Genomic DNA, 18,661 nt, shown 5'->3' on the forward strand with positions numbered 1-18,661 from the left:
AAGTGGTAACAAACTCAACCTCAACTGTAGCGTCTTATCTTCTCCATCTTCGTTAAGAGAATTATATGGGATTCAAAGGAATTTTTTATGTTTAAGGTAATTAAGCCTAAGCCTGCTTCTCATTTCATCTACTACATATATAACTTTATAGATTTTAACAATATTTAATATTATGATTAGTTCAGAGGAATCAAATTCTAACAGGCTTTATTAAGCAAACTTTCATTTACTCTATCAATTCTAACAGGTCAATGTTTGGCATGCCACATTGCATAGGGCAATTGCTCGCCCTCGTATTGATTGAAAAGAATCTCATGTTTGGTTCAAATGGTGCGCATCACACAAGACTTAATGCTGCATTTGCCTCATTATCGAAACCCATCAACCCCCTCGGAATTAAGGTGTGCAACATTAATTTTTAAGAATAAAATCTCAAGGTTTTGAGAAATGATTATATAAATCATCATATTCTCAATAAGGGATTTTAAAATCCCATTTTGACTAAAATACCATTTGGTTCTATCAACTCAAAAAAATTGACTCTAATATTTTATAATAAATAGAAATATAATATTAAAATAAATATAATAATTTATATTTTAAAAATATTTTATATATTAAAATAAATATAATATTATTATTCTACTAGACAAATTAAACTATCTAGATTATATTTATATTCATTAAAAAATTTTAAATCAATTTTTTTAGTTACTATCTACTAAGAATATTATAGTCAAAAGGGGATTTTAATGTCCCTTAAAAATTTAGGCATCTACATGACCATTTCCATTTATCAAATGAAAGCTTCCGTCAAAAGGATATTATAGTCAAAAGGGGAAATGTAGGTGTCTACATGACCATTTCTGTTGATCAAATGAAAGCTTTCGTCCCTGTAGATCTATGGTCAAAATTTGGAATCTCGAAAATTTGACCATATATTTGCAGCTAATGAAAGCTTCTTTTCTGGTGATACATGTATCGTTGCATAGATTTTGTGATAATAATTCCAATGGTGAAAAAATGATATCAATAGATGCCAAAATGTGATCAGAGGGGGTGGTTTGTGGTGGTCAACGGTGGATAATTATATTTTATTTATAAATTTAAATAATAGATTTAAGAAAATAAGAACAAAAACATTTAAGATATTAATAATTATTAAAAATTAATTGAATATAAATAATAATTTTAAAAATATTATTATATATAATGATATACAATGTAACACCAAACATTGAATATTATTAAAGTAATACAATGTTAATACAATATAGCTTACTGCAATACATTTTGCATTAAATAATGTAATACAGTATGCTAAATGCACCCTTAGTGTCACACTTTTTAAACAACCTTGGGCCATTCTTTTTTTTCTTTTTTTTTTAATTCTTAATGACTTTGTCATTGACTTAATTTCGATCAGTTAAGCCATTAAATCCATTTGGTTTTCAACTTAATGAAAATTTTCAGTCACTAAATCATTAAGTTATTAATCAAATTCTTTTAGCTTTTTGCTTAATCTAAAAAGTTTTAAAGATATCATTAAAGAATATTCTCCAGATACCCTATTTAATTAATTAATTTTCATCCTTACCTAAATAAAAATTAAAAAATTGGATTTTACCATCTTTATAACTTATGACAATATAGCGATAGACTATTATTATTTTTATTTTTTATTTTCTTCAAATTAGCATTATTTATCTTCATAATTTTTTATGAATTTTTTTATAGAAAAACATCATGAACTTCAATAAAACTTATTAACATATACAAATTTAGAATTTAAAATATCGTATTCAATTGAAAATGATTTATGTTATGATAATATATAATCTCAACTAAGTTCTTTCAATATTTATTATTTATTTAACATTCATAATTTAAGGTACAATGTAAAAATACTAATTTTCAGATTTTTTAAATTAAAAAAATAAACAACTTAATATTTGTTTTTTGTAATTTAGCAAAAAAAATGAGCATATTATTTAGATTCAGACATCCAATTCAATTCAGAATTTTAACTAATTAAGGTCTATTCAAATTTTAGACAAAAAAACAAATGCAAACATCAACTTTTTTTATTTTACAAATTAAAAAGATGATTGGATTTCAACCCATTTGTTTGGCCTTAAAGGAGCCAGTGTTCTTACCATTTGAATTAGCCTTCGCCTCAACTTCAACTTTATTCTTGGCATGCAACGCTGGTCGATATCAACTTAAATTTTGCTATGTTAATTATTTCAATCCCCACGTTGTGCATTCTTTGTAGCGAAAACCTAATTACACACCTAAATAAGTTGATGATCATTACTCAACCATTAATATTTCAAGAAGTCATTTCACCATCCGTGCTATTAGTTTTTCCCTTAAATTTAACTATTGACTATTTTACCATCTTAAAGTGTATAATTATGCCTTTAATTATGTGATACAATTATGAAAATATTCATTTTAGCTTAAAATAACTAAAATACCCATAAACTTAACTTAAATTAATAAAATAAAACTATCAACTCCTTGAAGAATTCAACATATATAATACTATAGCTATTAATAAATTTTGATTATTCAATATATATGCTAAAATATTTTATACATTTAGTAACCGTTATATAGCTTAAGGATGAATGATTCTTCAGGTCTATAGAGTTGGTGCATCTGCAAAACTTATTTATTAACCATAATGATCTAAGGGGTAATTTACCTTAGTGCTTGGCAAAAATAACCTCCCTTCAAGGTTTGGGCGTCACTTTCAGTTAACTTACTATAAATATCTCCTCATCTCCCCTCATATCTATAATGATCCTTGAAGATCTCACATTTTCAAACAATCACTTCCAAATTTCAACATCACGTGAGCCATTCTTAAAGTAAATAGTTAAATTCATAAATTGTTAACTAATTCCATGCATAAAGCCTCCTTAAAAGATAATTTTATTAGTTGTTTCCTTTTAAGTTAATTCGTATTTTAAACAAAAACGTTTAAGTTGTATATATCATAGTGAGAGTTTCTTCAGAACAACTCCCTTTAGAGTAATGATACAGCCACAAACTCTTGTACAAACTTATTTTGTACAAACTGATGTGGCATGATAAGATTGGTTGAATTAAACATCACTTGGCCCACATGATTTGTTTTTATTAATTTATATTTTCATTCAACCAATGAATTAATGCCACGTCAATTTGTACAAAATAAGTTTGTACAAGAGTTTGTGGCTGTATCATTACTCCTCCCTTTATTCTAACATACATAGAGATGACAATTGGATCGCTCCATAATGGATATCAATAATATCCATCCAATTGGATTAGATAATATCCATCCAAAAATTTCTGGATCTTAAAATAGATATTTTAAAATTATATCCAGATAGATATGAATAATTATTTTTACCCAATGGATATCTATTTAACCCAACACAATTTTAAAAAGTTTTAATTTTATAAAATTAAAAATGAAAAATGTAATAAACAAACAATTGTAAAAAGAAAAAAATGATTTTAATTTGGCAAACTCTCGGTCTCTCCCTCTGATGGCTTCGAGCACCACGAGCTTCCTCTGCTGCAGACGAAGACGAAGTCGTCTTAGAATCCGTTAATCGATGTCTCAACCGGAACTTCATTTTCCGGTTTGTGAAAGAAACGGTCGTTCCGGCAATCCCGACCGGCAACGGTTTTTCCACGGCAGGACGAGAACGCGCCTTCCCAGTAGCGGCGCGATCCAGAGACTGAATCGGTAGGGGGAGCGAGTCGAGAAGGAAGTCGCTTGTCGGCTGATGCCTTTTGACGGCGACTCTCATGTTCGTGTTGTGTTTTCGGAGACGGCCTGAGTGCGTGGAACAGATCTTCAAAGCAACTGAGATTTGTGCTTATCGCAGGGCAGTCGCTGAACGAACCGGTGGTGCAGTACGGCCCTTTCCTGATGAATTCACAAGCTGAAATTGATCAAACCATTGAGGACTATCAACTTTGCAAAAATGGGTTTGAAAATGCCAAGTACTGGAGGTCTCAGTCTCAATGAGTGAGAGAGCAAACCCCAATCCCACAATCCCAAAAAGAATAAAAAGATAATAATAACAAAAGGAAGCGGCTGCAATTCTATCCCAATCAAGTAGGAAATTGAAAAAGAAAGGCCTTCTAGAAGGAGATTCAAAGTGCATATTGAGTTGTGTGGGGGAGCAACTTCGTTTACCACTAAAGTCATTATGTTGATGGGTCGGCTTATCTTTTTGATATTGATGGAATTCGCTGCTGTTTTGCACACCATGTTCGTGTTGTGTTCGATAATTTGCTTCACTGAAGTGAAGTGACGAAGGCTCATGCGACGGACTAAGCTGCAATTGTTTTTTCAAATTGTTTAAAATAATTTTAATTAGCTTTTAAAATTAATAATTTTAGGAAATAAAAAATAAAAAAATAATTTTTTAATGTAATACATCATTAATTAATTTTTACTTTATTTTAAAATTTAGAAATACAAATTTAATGTCCATGGACATCCATGGATATCCATATTTGTGTGGATAAAATCCATATCCATATCCAATATTAAATATTAGATATGGATATGGATAAATCCATCATGAATAATCATGGATTTATACGTGGGTGGACAATATCCATATCCATCTGGATATTTGCCATCCCTAATATATATATATATAAGAAAATTTTAATTAGTTAATTGCTTGAAATTTTCTTATATGAAATTATTAAAAGTGGTTTGAATTTTTTATAATTATATTTTAAAGTATGGTGCGTATGCACAATTTGAGAAATGAAAATATCACCACCCATATTTTAATATACTTTTTATTTAATTAGAAACTATTGTTCTTTTCTTTACGGCATATATTGTTAATATTTATGGAGAATATCCATTTTGAGAATCACTAACCATTCTTTCAAGTCATTATCTCTAGGCTTGTTCATTACTCCTCGTATAATAATAAATATTTAAATATTGATACATGAATATAAAAAATAAATCAATAATATTAATTAAATAATAATTTTTGAAATTTTAGGACTAGTATGCTAAATTAACAATTCGATAAATTTAGACGATCATATATTATAAAAAAAAATCTTATTTTTTTATTGTACTCAAATACTATATAAATTAATAGTTAATTTACTTGCAACTAAATTAATAGGATATGCACGTACATGGGCGGCTTTTGTGAAATTTGGTTTTACTGTTCTTTTCTTGAAATGGTTGTCGGCTTGATCTCATGTCCAATTTCACTAGCGTTTTAAATAAATTTGTGCAAGATAGGCTCAATAGTAGAAAGAACTACCATTTGAGGCATGCACAAATATCTAATTTCTTATTTTAATTAATAAACAATTACATAAACATAAGACTTTAATATAGTCGAAGTGGCTAAATAAGCGGACGGGCATCTTATAGTTTGCTCGTGTTCGTATATCCAAGTACTGATGGATTTGTAGTAGCAAATGCAAGCAGTTCTTGGTCACGTTCAAAAAAGGCCATGTCTTCGGGGCTCAGAGTCACCAATACTTCTATTCCCTTACCATCGTTTGTGTCCATTAGCATAATCAAGTTTGACACCGAATAATTTGGAAAAGTCAGGTGCACTGGCTTTCCCCATCCAAAATCTGCTGCTTCATAATATGGAAAGTTAACAATACTGGAGAAAGTGTAGAAATCGATCTCATCTTTTTCAAACTTGTCTTTAATTGACTCCGGAATATCGAATATACTCTTGTTTTCTAGCAAGGTTTTGAGACCGTTTCGTCTAAATTCTGCCTTTGCTTTCCTTAATGAACAAACCAAGTCTTGTAGTGTTTCAATTTCCTTTTCACTCGCCTGCGCCATCAGATACGCGACGGAGTTGCCCACAGAGTTGTCAGGCAAGGGTGGGTCGGCCACGGCACGCACGTTTATCGCGTGTGCTGACAAAGAAGGTCTTGAATACCCGAGGTTTGATCTTGACGCAGCCCTTGCACACTTCCAAATAAGTGCAGTCAGTGCCTCGACGCGTGATGGTCTAGGCACGCTTGCACTTGAAACTTCAGCCCTGAGTCGGTCAATTTTCTTTGTATCAAATACAAACCTGTTTGCTTGGACTGGTGAAATATGTAAAGGTAAGGGCACGAAGGATTCACTTGCCGGAAAAATCGTTTATGCAACAAATCTAGGAACCACTTCCTTATTACCTGCACGAGCTGTGGTGGTCCAGCTGTTAACAAATATACCTAACGAGACTCCATCAATGAGCTTGTGACAAGTGTAAACTGTGATTGCCAGCCGCATTTGAAAAAAGTTGCTTGTATGCGCATCATTGGACCCCCGTTGCTTGCTACTGGAGATTCTGCGTAGTTAAACGGGTGAAAATCCCGTAATAGATTCTGATCAGGCTTTTGAGGGTATTCAAACAAAAAGCCGTTTGCAAAAGCTTCAACATACTCAGCCCCTTCGTCGTTACATTCAATTGAGAAATCGTCTTTGACCCTCCCAGCAAGTGGGTAGAATTTTGTGAGAGTTTAAAAGCAAAATAAACAGGTGTTTATTATATATCTTGATTTTCATTGATTATGTGATCAAAGTGTCAATTTTGATTAATTTCTTTTTCAACATTAACTTTTAGGTTATCTTAGTTTTAAGTATTTAGAATATTTGGTCATGGATTACACGCTTGTTAATTTTTTTCAGCCATTGACTATCATATTCTAGACTTAACGGTACTTTTCTTGATCAGGATAATAATTCTCTCTTTACCTCTTATAATTATCATATTAATTAATTTATTGTTACAGTTAATAGTCTTTAAAAATGGATAGATTTATTGTTTTGATTACTAAATAATGCTTAAGGCTGCGACTATGAACAAAATTAGTAGTTAATGTAATATGTTAATAGATTTAAGATTTTATAGATTACTAATTGTTATAAGTTAAAGGATGAATTATTTTTTCAGGCCAATGAGTTAGTGCATCTGCAAGATATTTTTTTTTTAATTCTTATATTGACCATAACTATCTTAAGGGTATAATAATATGTTTTAGTGCTTGGCAAAAGATGACATCTACCTTTAAGTTTGAGACGTCTCTTTCCATCAATTTACTCGTAATATCTCCTCATCTACCCTCGTTTATCTTATGTCAATAGAAGATCTCACATTTTCAAACTATCATTTCCAAATCTCAATATCGCTTGAGCAATTCAAAACAGATCAAGTGCGGAAATATCCAAATACACGTAATAATAGAGCCACATTCTTTTGCCTCCAAAATTCTAATTATATGACTTCTACATATCTCATTGTCTGGTCACAAGATGTTGGCAAATTTTCCAAATTCCTCTTCCATCAACATCACTAGGAGTATGTTAATCTCTAACATGTTAACTTGAGTGGAGAGTTTCTAACTTGACACACTTGATAATTCTCTTTCGGTAAAATTTAATTAATTTTAGGGGAATGTTCAGCCAACCTATAGAATTTCAGATTGAGCATTAGACTATACAAATTGATAAAGTGATTAGATGTTAATTTGCTGACGATACATGTTCATGACTTGAAATTAGATCTCTATGGATTGGTATACAAATGGACGTACTGGTGGTGATAATTGAACCAAAACATATGAAGCTATAAAGATTTGGCAACTAGAAATTGATGAAGAGGGTTTCAAGTAGCTTTATTTTTTCAATTAGCCTTCTGTTAGAAAAACACAAAACAGTGAGATAACAAATTATATATTAGCTAAGCAACGAAAACAATGAGAAACAGAAAGCGTAACAGAAGAGAGAGGAAACCAAAAATAGAAAATGCAATGGAACCGAGGCCTGCACAAAATAGTCTCCTTAAAACATATTTACTGCCTATTTGGAGTGCTTAAGGTCTGCTGGTATCTGCTTCCCAGGATACAACGGATACGAATTTTCAGTCAAGCACTGGCTGGAAATTCCGGCGAACCACCACAATAAACTCGATCAGAGAAAAACGAAGAAGGATGAAGGACAAACAGCAAGTATGCTCTGTGCTTGTTTTAGTTTTTCGAGTGTGTAAAAACAGAAGTGAAGATGCCTTTTTATACTCAAGGGAGGATGTAACAGCTGCTTTGGTATTGAATTTCTGAATTCAATATGTTTTAATCAATTGTTATAACAGCCATGAATTGATTTCAAACTTGAATAAAAAAAACGTGAATAATAGCTAAAAATTAATTGTAAAAGCTGTTTCAAATTTCTTTGAATTCAAAACATTAAACTGTTACAAAAATTCAAAAGGAAATTAAAACGTGCCACTTTTGTTAAGTGAGACCCACTCAAAATATGCCCTCAAAATAGCATGTTATGTTATTTTGACAACAATCCCCCACATGAATGAAAATTAGCAGTAAAAACAGGAAAACAGCTAAATTTTGACATCAAAACTATTTTTGACTTTTAATGATTGAGTTTATTGGATTGATACCTAGCACAGGATAGGTAGGTGTTATCCTTTGAACCTTCCCTTGTAATAGTATAATTACTTTACTAGCTGATCAGTAGACACGATGTCTTTGAACTATTCTGCCATTAGTGTAAACGATCATATACTACACATAGGTATTTCTCCTAACACTGTTGAGTTCTCATGATTATGTTCGTTTTGGCCTTGAACATCTGCCTGGTTCTGCAAGAGTTTCTAAGAGCTGAACCCTTTATAGCTCCCTTTGAAGCGACCCCACTTCTCTCTCACATAGGTGATATCTTAATTAAGAGTAACCCGCATTACTCCGCTCGAATTTTCGACGCATAAGAATCATTAAGAGCCTAGCTCAACCTTATTCCCCACGGGCATTACTGTTTCATCATAGGAATGGTCAATGAGGTAATCCTCTCAAGAGAATGACCCCCACAGTGATCCATCTTTAGTCTTTAACAAATAGGTTGTCCAATTGAACCTAGATCTTGGGATCTCCAGTCTACTAGGTTAGGTTTTCCTTCTTTATTGACTAATCAATCTATAGGTTTTAATCTCATCCCCCTCGATGATTTTTCTACTAGCTCTCTATTTAACCCTTTGGTTAGCGGATCCGCTATGTTATCCTTTGACCTTACATAGTCAATAGAAATAACTCCAATAGAAATAAGTTGTCTAATGGTATTATGTCTACGATGTATGTGTCTAGACTTACCATTATACATATTGCTTTGTGCCCTACCGATAGCTGATTGACTATCGCAATGTATACAAATTGTAGGCACAGGCTTTGGCCATTTTTGGAATACCTTCTAAAAAATTACGTAGCCATTCTGCTTCTTCACCATATTTATCTAATGCAATGAATTCAGATTCCATTGTAGATCTAGCAATTACTATCTGTTTAGATGATCTCCATGATACAGCTGCACCTGCTAGTGTAAACACATAGTCGCTAGTAGATTTTGAATCTTTTACATCTGATATCCAGTTAGCATCACTAAATCCTTCTAATACTTCTGGATACCTAGTATAGTGCAGTCCATAATTACGAGTGTATCGAAGATACCTAAGTACTCTTATGATAGCTTTCCAATGATCAGTTCCTGGATTACTCGTATATCTACTAAGTTTGCTTATTGTATAAGCTAGATCTGGTCTGGTACAATTTGTTAAGTACATCGGACTACCTATTATTCTAGCATATTCAACTTGAGAAATACCATTTCCTCTGTTTTTCGATAGATAAATACTAGTATCTAATGGAGTTTTAGACATAGTATTATCCTCTTTATTAAATTTCTCAAGAATTTTATCTACATAATGAGTTTGACTTAAAATAAGTCCATTAGAAGCCCTTGAGATTTTAATTCCCAAAATGACATCTACGAGACCCATGTCTTTCATGTCAAACTTAGACTTCAATATATTCTTGGCAGATTTAATCATGTCATCATTACTCCCAACAATGAGCATGTCATCAACATATAAACATAAAATGACATAGCCATTTTCTGTTTCTTTGACATAAACACATTTGTCACACTCGTTGATCTTTAAGCCACTTGTGATCATCGTATGATCAAATTTTTCATGCCACTGTTTCGGTGCTTGTTTCAAGCCCTATAATGACTTAACCAATTTACAAACTTTCTTTTCTTGTCCTGGAGCTATAAAACCTTCAGGTTGCTCCATGTAGATTTCTTCATCTAAATCTCCATTTAGAAAAGCCATCTTTACATCCATTTGATGTATCTCGAGATTGCGCAAAGCTGCAATGGCTATTATCATCAGTATGGAATTTATTCTCGTAACAGGAGAATAAGTATCAAAATAATCAAGGCCTTCTCGTTGCCTATAACCTTTAATTACACGCCTTGCCTTTTACTTATCGATTGATCCATCGGCTTTCATTTTCCGTTTGAAAATCCACTTATACCCCAAAGGTTTACATCCTGGAGGAAGATCTACTAGCTCCCAAGTATGATTTTGTAAAATGGATTCAACTTCACTGTTAATGGCTTCTTTCCATAAAGTGCCTTCAGCTGAAGTTACAGCCTCTTTGAAGCTTTGAGGTTCATTTTCTAGCAAATACGCCAGAAAGTCTGGACCAAAAGACTTTTCTATTATAGCTCTTTTACTATGTCTAACCTCAATTTCTTGTTCTTCTTCTTCTTCTGGTGCTTGATCATTTTCTTCATTTTCAAGTGTTATTTCATGAAATTGTTCCAATTCTCTCGATTCCACTCTGGAATTGTAAGGAAACACATGTTCGAAAAACGATGCATTTCTTGATTCTATTATTGTGTTTTTGTGGACATCTGAAATTTTAGACTCATGCACCAAAATTCGATATGCACTACTATTTTGTGCATAACCAATGAAAATGCAGTCAACAGTTTTTGGTCCTATTTTCACTTTTTTATTTAAAGGAACCACTACTTTAGCAAGACACCCCCACACTCGTAAGAATTTATATGAAGGTGATCTACCTTTCCATAGCTCATACGGGGTTGTATCTTCTTGCTTTCGGGGTATCTTATTTAATAAATAATTAGCTAACAAAACAGCTTCTCCCCACATATTCTGGGGTAACCCAGAACTTATCAACATTGCATTCATCATTTCCTTTAAAGTTCGATTCTTTCGTTCTGCAATCCCATTAGATTGAGGTGAATATGGAGCCGTGACTTGATGTATGATTCCACTTTGTTCATACAGTGACATAAACGGAACAATATACTTGTTGTGCAAATTTTAATGTACTCGCAAGCGCACGAATCTATTGTAGTATAGATCAATGGTGACGAGTGTCGATCCCACGAGGAGGGAGATTTTAATTGTGTAGAATTAATTTTGTGAATGGGTGATTGGATTTGTGGTGGAAATGATTTGGAATATGCTAAAACTTAAATTAAAATGGCGAGAATAAATTATAAAATTGGTATTGAAATGGTGAGAATAAATTGAAGAGAATTTTATTGAAATGACGTACTTGGGTATCTGGATCCGTATCAACATGCATTATGGGCTAAATAATCCTTATTAATGCCAATTAAATCATGAGGGGGGAATCCACACCTCATGAACCACACTCGAATCAATATGGTGCTAAGGGCTTATCGTGCCAAATAATAATAACCTTGTACTAGGGGGCCGGTGAAACCAAGGCGGTACTAGACAAGATTAGTATTATTTGTCGACGAGAAGTCAAAACATCCACAAAAATTAGAGGGGAAGAGAAAATAAATTTACCAAATTAAGCCCATGACACATGTTGAGACTTCATCTTCAACCCAAGCTTGAAAGAAAATTAGCTACTCATAATTGAACTAGGGGCAAAATGAGAATTTATTAAAATACAAGATGGAGAGGGAATTACAGAAAATGGAGTCCAAAAATGGATTCAGAGCTATCAAATTAGGGGGGGAAGGCCCTCTTTTTATAGATACATTGAGTAAATCATGGCCATCGGATTAAAAACAGTTTGGACGCTCAGGATTGCGCCACGTCATCAGTCAACAGTACGCGGTTTGACCACGCGGGTGAATAGTAACACGGTTTGACCCGGGTGAACAGTGACGCGGTTTGGTTGAAAATAATCTTGTGTGATGCATGTACCGTACGCTAGATTTTTTTTCCACTGATATGCTGCCACGTCACCATCAACAGTACATAAGAATTTTAGTCCAACAGGATTGTGACACCTCATCAGTCAATGCCACATCATCGGTCAATGCCACGTCATTGTCCGTCTATGTGAACAGTGCCATGAACAGTAACGTATACAGTACCGTACACGTGAATAGTACCGTACATGTGAACAGTGCCATTTTTCCTTTTATGCTCCTCCTAAGGTTTTCGACCGTCCTGAGTTCAAAAGTGATGTCCGTTTTGCCATCTGATCTCTCGTTTATTGTGAAATGACTACGATGCCCCTAAAATACATAAAATACTTAATTAAAATAAAGCACACGGAATTAAATCAAAAGAAGGTTAAATTCATAAAAGTAAAGGTGTTAGTAAAACTTGTAGTGTAAAATGACGATTTTCTCCTTTATAAATATACATTTTCTAACACCCAACAATACTCACCACTACGGTCACTCCTTAATTCTTTAATTTTTCTATTAAGTTGATTCTCAACTTCATTTTTGTAAAGAATAAACTTATCCAAAGCTTTATCTTTACTTTTCAATAAATATACATAGCAATATTTTGTGCAATCATCTATAAAGGTAATAAAATATTTATTACCACTTATTGTTTGAATGGATTTAAAGTCACAAATATCACTATGTATTAAATCAAGTGGTTTGGTGTTTCTTTGAATTATTTGGAAAGACGACCTAGTTAGTTTTGCCTCAACACAAGTTTCACACTTATGTTTCAAATCAATTTGGAAATTGGGAATATGCTTCATGTTAATTAATTTACGCAAAGAATTAAAATTAACATATCCTAATCTACCGTGCCAAAGATTAGAAGACTCGAGCAAATAAGCAGAAGAAGTAGCTTTATTATTAATTGTTGGTTTCAGAGTCATTACATTGAGCTTAAATAGCCCATCATTACCGCCTATTTGGAGTGCTTAAGGTCTGCTGGTATCTGCTTCCCAGGATACAAAGGATACGAATTTTCAGTCAAGCACTAGCTGGAAATTCCGGCGAACCACCACAGTAAACTCGATCAGAGAAAAACGAAGAAGGATGAAGGACAAACAACAAGTATGCTCTGTGCTTGTTTTAGTTTTTCGAGTGTGTAAAAACAGAAGTGAAGATGCCTTTTTATACTCAAGGGAGGATGTAACAGCTGCTTTGGTATTGAATTTCTGAATTCAATATATTTTAATCAATTGTTATAACAGCCATGAATTGATTTCAAACTTGAATAAAAAAAAATGTGAATAACAGCTACAAATTAATTGTAAAAGCTGTTTCAAATTTCTTTGAATTCAAAACATTAAACTGTTACAAAAATTCAAAAGGAAATTAAAACGTGCCAAGCTTGCATAGATGATTTTGGGCCGACATTCGTGTACGCAGGACACGCGGGCGCACATGAGTTCAACCAAATCGGTCTTGGATTTGCACCCCCCCGCGCACGCGCGTGTGGAGAGAGCCTTTATCCTTATAATTCTTACTAATGCATGGTTAAGTGTTTATATTTAAACACTAATTCCCAGGCTTCTTTTTCCCATGTGGGATAAGCCTCATTTCCTTTCAAATTCTCAACTTCAAAGGTGAACTTTGAGAGACAATTTCTCATTCACCCAAGCACCATTTTGAGAAAATAAAATTATACTTTTGAAGTATGAACGGAGTAGAATCCGAATCTCACAATATTTTCCACTTTCGTTAAGTGAGACCCACTCAAAATGTGCCCTCAAAATAGCATGTTATGCTATTTTTTCAACAATCCCCCACATGAATGAAAATTGGCAATAAAAATAGGAAAACCGCTAAATTTTGACATCAAAACTATTTTTGACTTGTAATGATCGAGTTTATTGGATTGATACCTAGCACATGATAGGTAGGTGTTATCCTTTGAACCTTCCCTTGTAATAGTATAATTACTTTACTAGCTGATCAGTAGACGCGATGTCTTTGAACTGTTTTGCCATTAGTGTAAACGATCATATACTACACATAGGTATTTCTCCTAACACTGTTGAGTTCTCATGATTATGTTCATTTTGGCCTTGAACATCTGCCTGGTTCTGTAAGAGTTTCTAAGAGCTGAACCCTTTATAGCTCCCTTTGAAGCGGCCCCACTTCTCTCTCACATAGGTGATATCTTAATTAAGAGTAACCCGCATTACTCCACTCGAATTTTCGACGCATAAGAATCATTAAGAGCCTAGCTCAACCTTATTCCCCACGGGCATCACTGTTTCATCATAGGAATGGTCAATGAGGTAATCCTCTTAAGAGAATGACCCCCACAGTGATCCATCTTTAGTCTTTAACAATAGGTTGTCCAATTGAACCTAGATCTTGGGATCTCCAGTCTACTAGGTTAGGTTTTCCTTCGTTATTGACTAATCAATCTATAGGTTTTAATCTCATCCCCCTCGATGATTTTTCTACTAGCTCTCTATTTAACCCTTTGGTTAGCGGATCCGCTATGTTATCCTTTGACCTTACATAGTCAATAGAAATAACTCCAGTAGAAATAAGTTGTCTAATGGTATTATGTCTACGACGTATGTGTCTAGACTTACCATTATACATATTGCTTTGTGCCCTACCGATAGCTGATTGACTATCACAATGTATACAAATCGTAGGCACAGGCTTTGGCCATTTTGGAATACCTTCTAAAAAATTGCGTAGCCATTCTGCTTCTTCACCACATTTATCTAATGCAATGAATTCAGATTCCATTGTAAATCTAGCAATTACTATCTGTTTAGAAGATCTCCATGATACAGCTGCACCTGCTAGTGTAAACACATAGCCGCTAGTAGATTTTGAATCTTTTACATATGATATCCAGTTAGCATCACCAAATCGGTCTTGGATTTGCACCCCCCCTGCGCATGCGCGTGTGGAGAGAGCCTCTATCCTTATAATTCTTACTCATGCATGGTTAAGTGTTTATATTTAAACACTAATTCCCAGGCTTCTTTTTCCCATGTGGGATAAGCCTCATTTCCTTTCAAATTCTCAACGTCAAAGGTGAACTTTGAGAGACAATTTCTATTCACCCAAGCACCATTTTGAGAAAATAAGATTATGCTTTTGAAGTATGAACGGAGTAGAATCCGAATCTCACAATATTTTCCACTTTCGTTAAGTGGGACCCACTCAAAATGTGCCCTCAAAATAGCATGTTATGCTATTTTTTCAACAATCCCCCACATGAATGAAAATTGGCAATAAAAATAGGAAAACCGCTAAATTTTGACATCAAAACTATTTTTGACTTGTAATGATCGAGTTTATTGGATTGATACCTAGCACATGATAGGTAGGTGTTATCCTTTGAACCTTCCCTTGTAATAGTATAATTACTTTACTAGCTGATCAGTAGACGCGATGTCTTTGAACTGTTTTACCATTAGTGTAAACGATCATATACTACACATAGGTATTTCTCCTAACACTGTTGAGTTCTCATGATTATGTTCGTTTTGGCCTTGAACATCTGCCTGGTTCTGTAAGAGTTTCTAAGAGCTGAACCCTTTATAGCTCCCTTTGATTGTTACAAGTTAATGGATTAATTATTTTTTCAGGCCAATGAGTTACTGCATCTGCAAGATTTGACCATAATTACCTTAAGGGTATAATAATATGCTTTAGTGCTTAGCAAAATATAATATCTCCCTTTAAGTTTGATACGTCTCTTTCCATCAATTTACTTGTAATATCTCCTCATCTACCCTGGATTATCTTATATCAATTGAAGATCTCACATTTTCAAACTATCATTTCCAAATCTCAATATAACTTGAGCCATTCAAAACAGATCACGTGTGGAAATAACCAAATATACGTAATAACAGAGCCACATTCTTTTGCCTCCAAAATTCTAATTATATAACTTCTACATATCTCATTGCCTGGTCACAAGATGTTGGCATATTTTCCAAATTCCTCTTCCATCAACATCACTAGGAGTATGTTAATCTCTAACACGTTAATTTGAGTGGAGAGTTTCCAACTTGACCGCCAGAAAGCAATACAAAGCTAGACACACCTGATAATTCTCTTTCGGTAAAATTTAATTAATTTTAAGGGAATGTTCGGTCAACCTATAGAATTTCATATTGAACATTAGAATATACAAATTGATAGAGTGATTAGATGTTAATTTGCTGACGATACATAGATCTCTGTCGATTGGTATACAAATGGACGTACTTGTGGTGATAATTGAACCAAAAGATATGAAGCTATAAAGATTTGGCGCCTGTAAAATGATGAAGTGGGTTTTAAGTAGCTTTAGGTGCGTTTGGAATTGAGGTACAATATTTTCCACTTTCGTTAAGTGGGACCCACTCAAAATGTGCCCTCAAAATAGCATGTTATGCTATTTTTTCAACACCTTCTGCCTAAAAGGATAATTTTACTAGTTTTTTGCTTTTAAGTTAATTTTCATTTCAAACAAAAATGTTTAAGTCGTATGTATTATAGTGAGAGTTTACAGAGCAATTCTCTTCTTCAAATAATAAAGGAAAAGAAGTAATTTAAAAGTAAAATAAACAAATGTTAATTATATGTCCTGATTTTCATCGATTATGTGATCAAAGCTAGAATTTTGATTTCTTCTTGTTCAATGTTAATTTTTAGATTATATTAATTTCAAGGATTTAAAATATTTGGTCTTATGCTAGACTTGATGGTACCCATTTTTATTAGAGGTAATGAGTACTATTTCTCCTATTATAAGAATTACATTAATTGTTTTTTTTTATATTTTGTTGCAGTTAGTGGTTTTTTAAAAAAGGATAGATTTCTTGTTTTCATGACCAAATTATGCCTGCCTAACATTGCGACTATTAATAGGAGCTGGTACAGATCCAACTTAGCCAGCTCCTGATTGGTTAGCTAGCTACCAAACAAAAAAAATTACATGCTTTTTCTCCATATGCAGGACAGGTGTGGTGCGTGCATTGGGTGCGTATGTTACAGAATCTGTAAGGTAGACAATTCCCTATTAATACACTTATTATTTAATGTATACGTTAAAAGATTTGAGATTTTATCTATTTATTAATGGACGTCTCTAAGTTACGTTTACCGTAAGTTACACTCAGTGATACGATGGGTTGGCCAATAAATAGATGCCAAGTGAACAAAATAGCAATAAAATGAAACTGGTTTAAAAGGTTGGAGTCCGGTCACCAACATGTGTCAACGAGATAAATTCCTTTCTATAGCCGGTCATGACAAAAGTTAATCATAACACACCATAACGTTAAGCGAAAGGGATTCTATATCTTCTTCCAACCCAATCCTCCTCAAAATTCACTGCCAACCTCCACCACCGAATTCCAGCCACCCGGATTTCAATGATTCAAAGTCGGAGTTTTTATTGGGTTCCAAACAAAATCCAGATGGAAAACCCAGCTTGGAGACTGCAAAATCAGTTTCTAGTTGTGATTCTTCTCCTCCCTTGGCCATGTTCTTGGAGTCAAAACAAAACCCAGATCAAGAAATTGATTATAAAGAAAATTGCAGATATGGGTCTGTTTTTGCTTCTGTTCTTGTTGTCGTTGCTTCTGTTCTTGTTGTCGGCTTAGGGTTGTTGCGTGTTGATTGAAGGCTGTGAGGGCTAAAAATTTCCTTGTGTTGAGTGAGGTGAAATGAAGAAACAGAGAGATGAAAAATGGTGCAGATGAAAACTAAAATTCACAAGTTCATAACCTAATTATTACTTTATTAAACATACACCTACACAAGTTGGAGCATGGGTTTCTTTCATCAATTCGAAGCTTAAGATTAGAGCATGAAAGTATCAAAATTTACAACTTAATCACTGTTCATCGATGCTAATTAAATGTGAACAAAAATTGAAGACATAAAATTCTTGGACCGAATTAATTGCAAAATCGCTATTCAAAATACAAAGAATGGATGAAAAAAGAAGAAGTAAATTTAATAAGACACGGGAAGCAAAATTAATGATGGAATAGAATGATTTATGCATTAGTTTTGCAACAAAATTTGTTCATGGATTACACAAGTTTTAAAGCATGGGAAATTTAAGTAAAATGGGGATTGCAATTAAGTGATAGAAATTATTATGATAATAAATGTTTAAAAATTGTGATTACCTGGTTAAATTTGTTGCAAAAAGTTGCTTCGATTGAAGAAGGAGGAGGAGGAGAGATGAGGGATAAGAAGAAAATTTATTCTTTTTCTAAGAATTAACCCTTTGATCAAGTAGCCCATCACTTAAAATGACCAGTTCAGCCGGTTTACCACTTATTACTACTTTTCGATAATTTTATGTCATCCGTTGGATCAATTTAAAGCACATTTAACGTTCTTAGATTCGCTAGCCTGTAAGTTACATTAAACGTAACTTAGGCATTGCCTTTATTAATTATTTGTTATAAGCTAGAGGTTGAACTATGTTTTCAGGTCAATGTGAGTTGGTGCATCCGCAAGAGTTCTTTTTTTTTTTTTGGGTTAATCGACCGTAATTTACCTTTTCTGTTGGGCAAGTATGACATCTCCCTTTGAATTTGAAGTGTCTCTTTCCGT

At 33.4% G+C, this 18,661-nt stretch overlaps 1 pseudogene; it reads right to left on the bottom strand.

Moving 5' to 3' along the window:
* Positions 1–5,397: 5,397 nt before the first annotated feature.
* LOC18042221 lies at positions 5,398–6,516 on the bottom strand (annotated as a pseudogene).
* Positions 6,517–18,661: the final 12,145 nt, after the last annotated feature.

This window comes from Citrus clementina, unplaced genomic scaffold (assembly GCF_000493195.1).
Source record: "Citrus clementina cultivar Clemenules unplaced genomic scaffold, Citrus_clementina_v1.0 scaffold_5, whole genome shotgun sequence".
In the NCBI taxonomy this organism is placed as follows: Eukaryota; Viridiplantae; Streptophyta; class Magnoliopsida; order Sapindales; family Rutaceae; genus Citrus; species Citrus x clementina.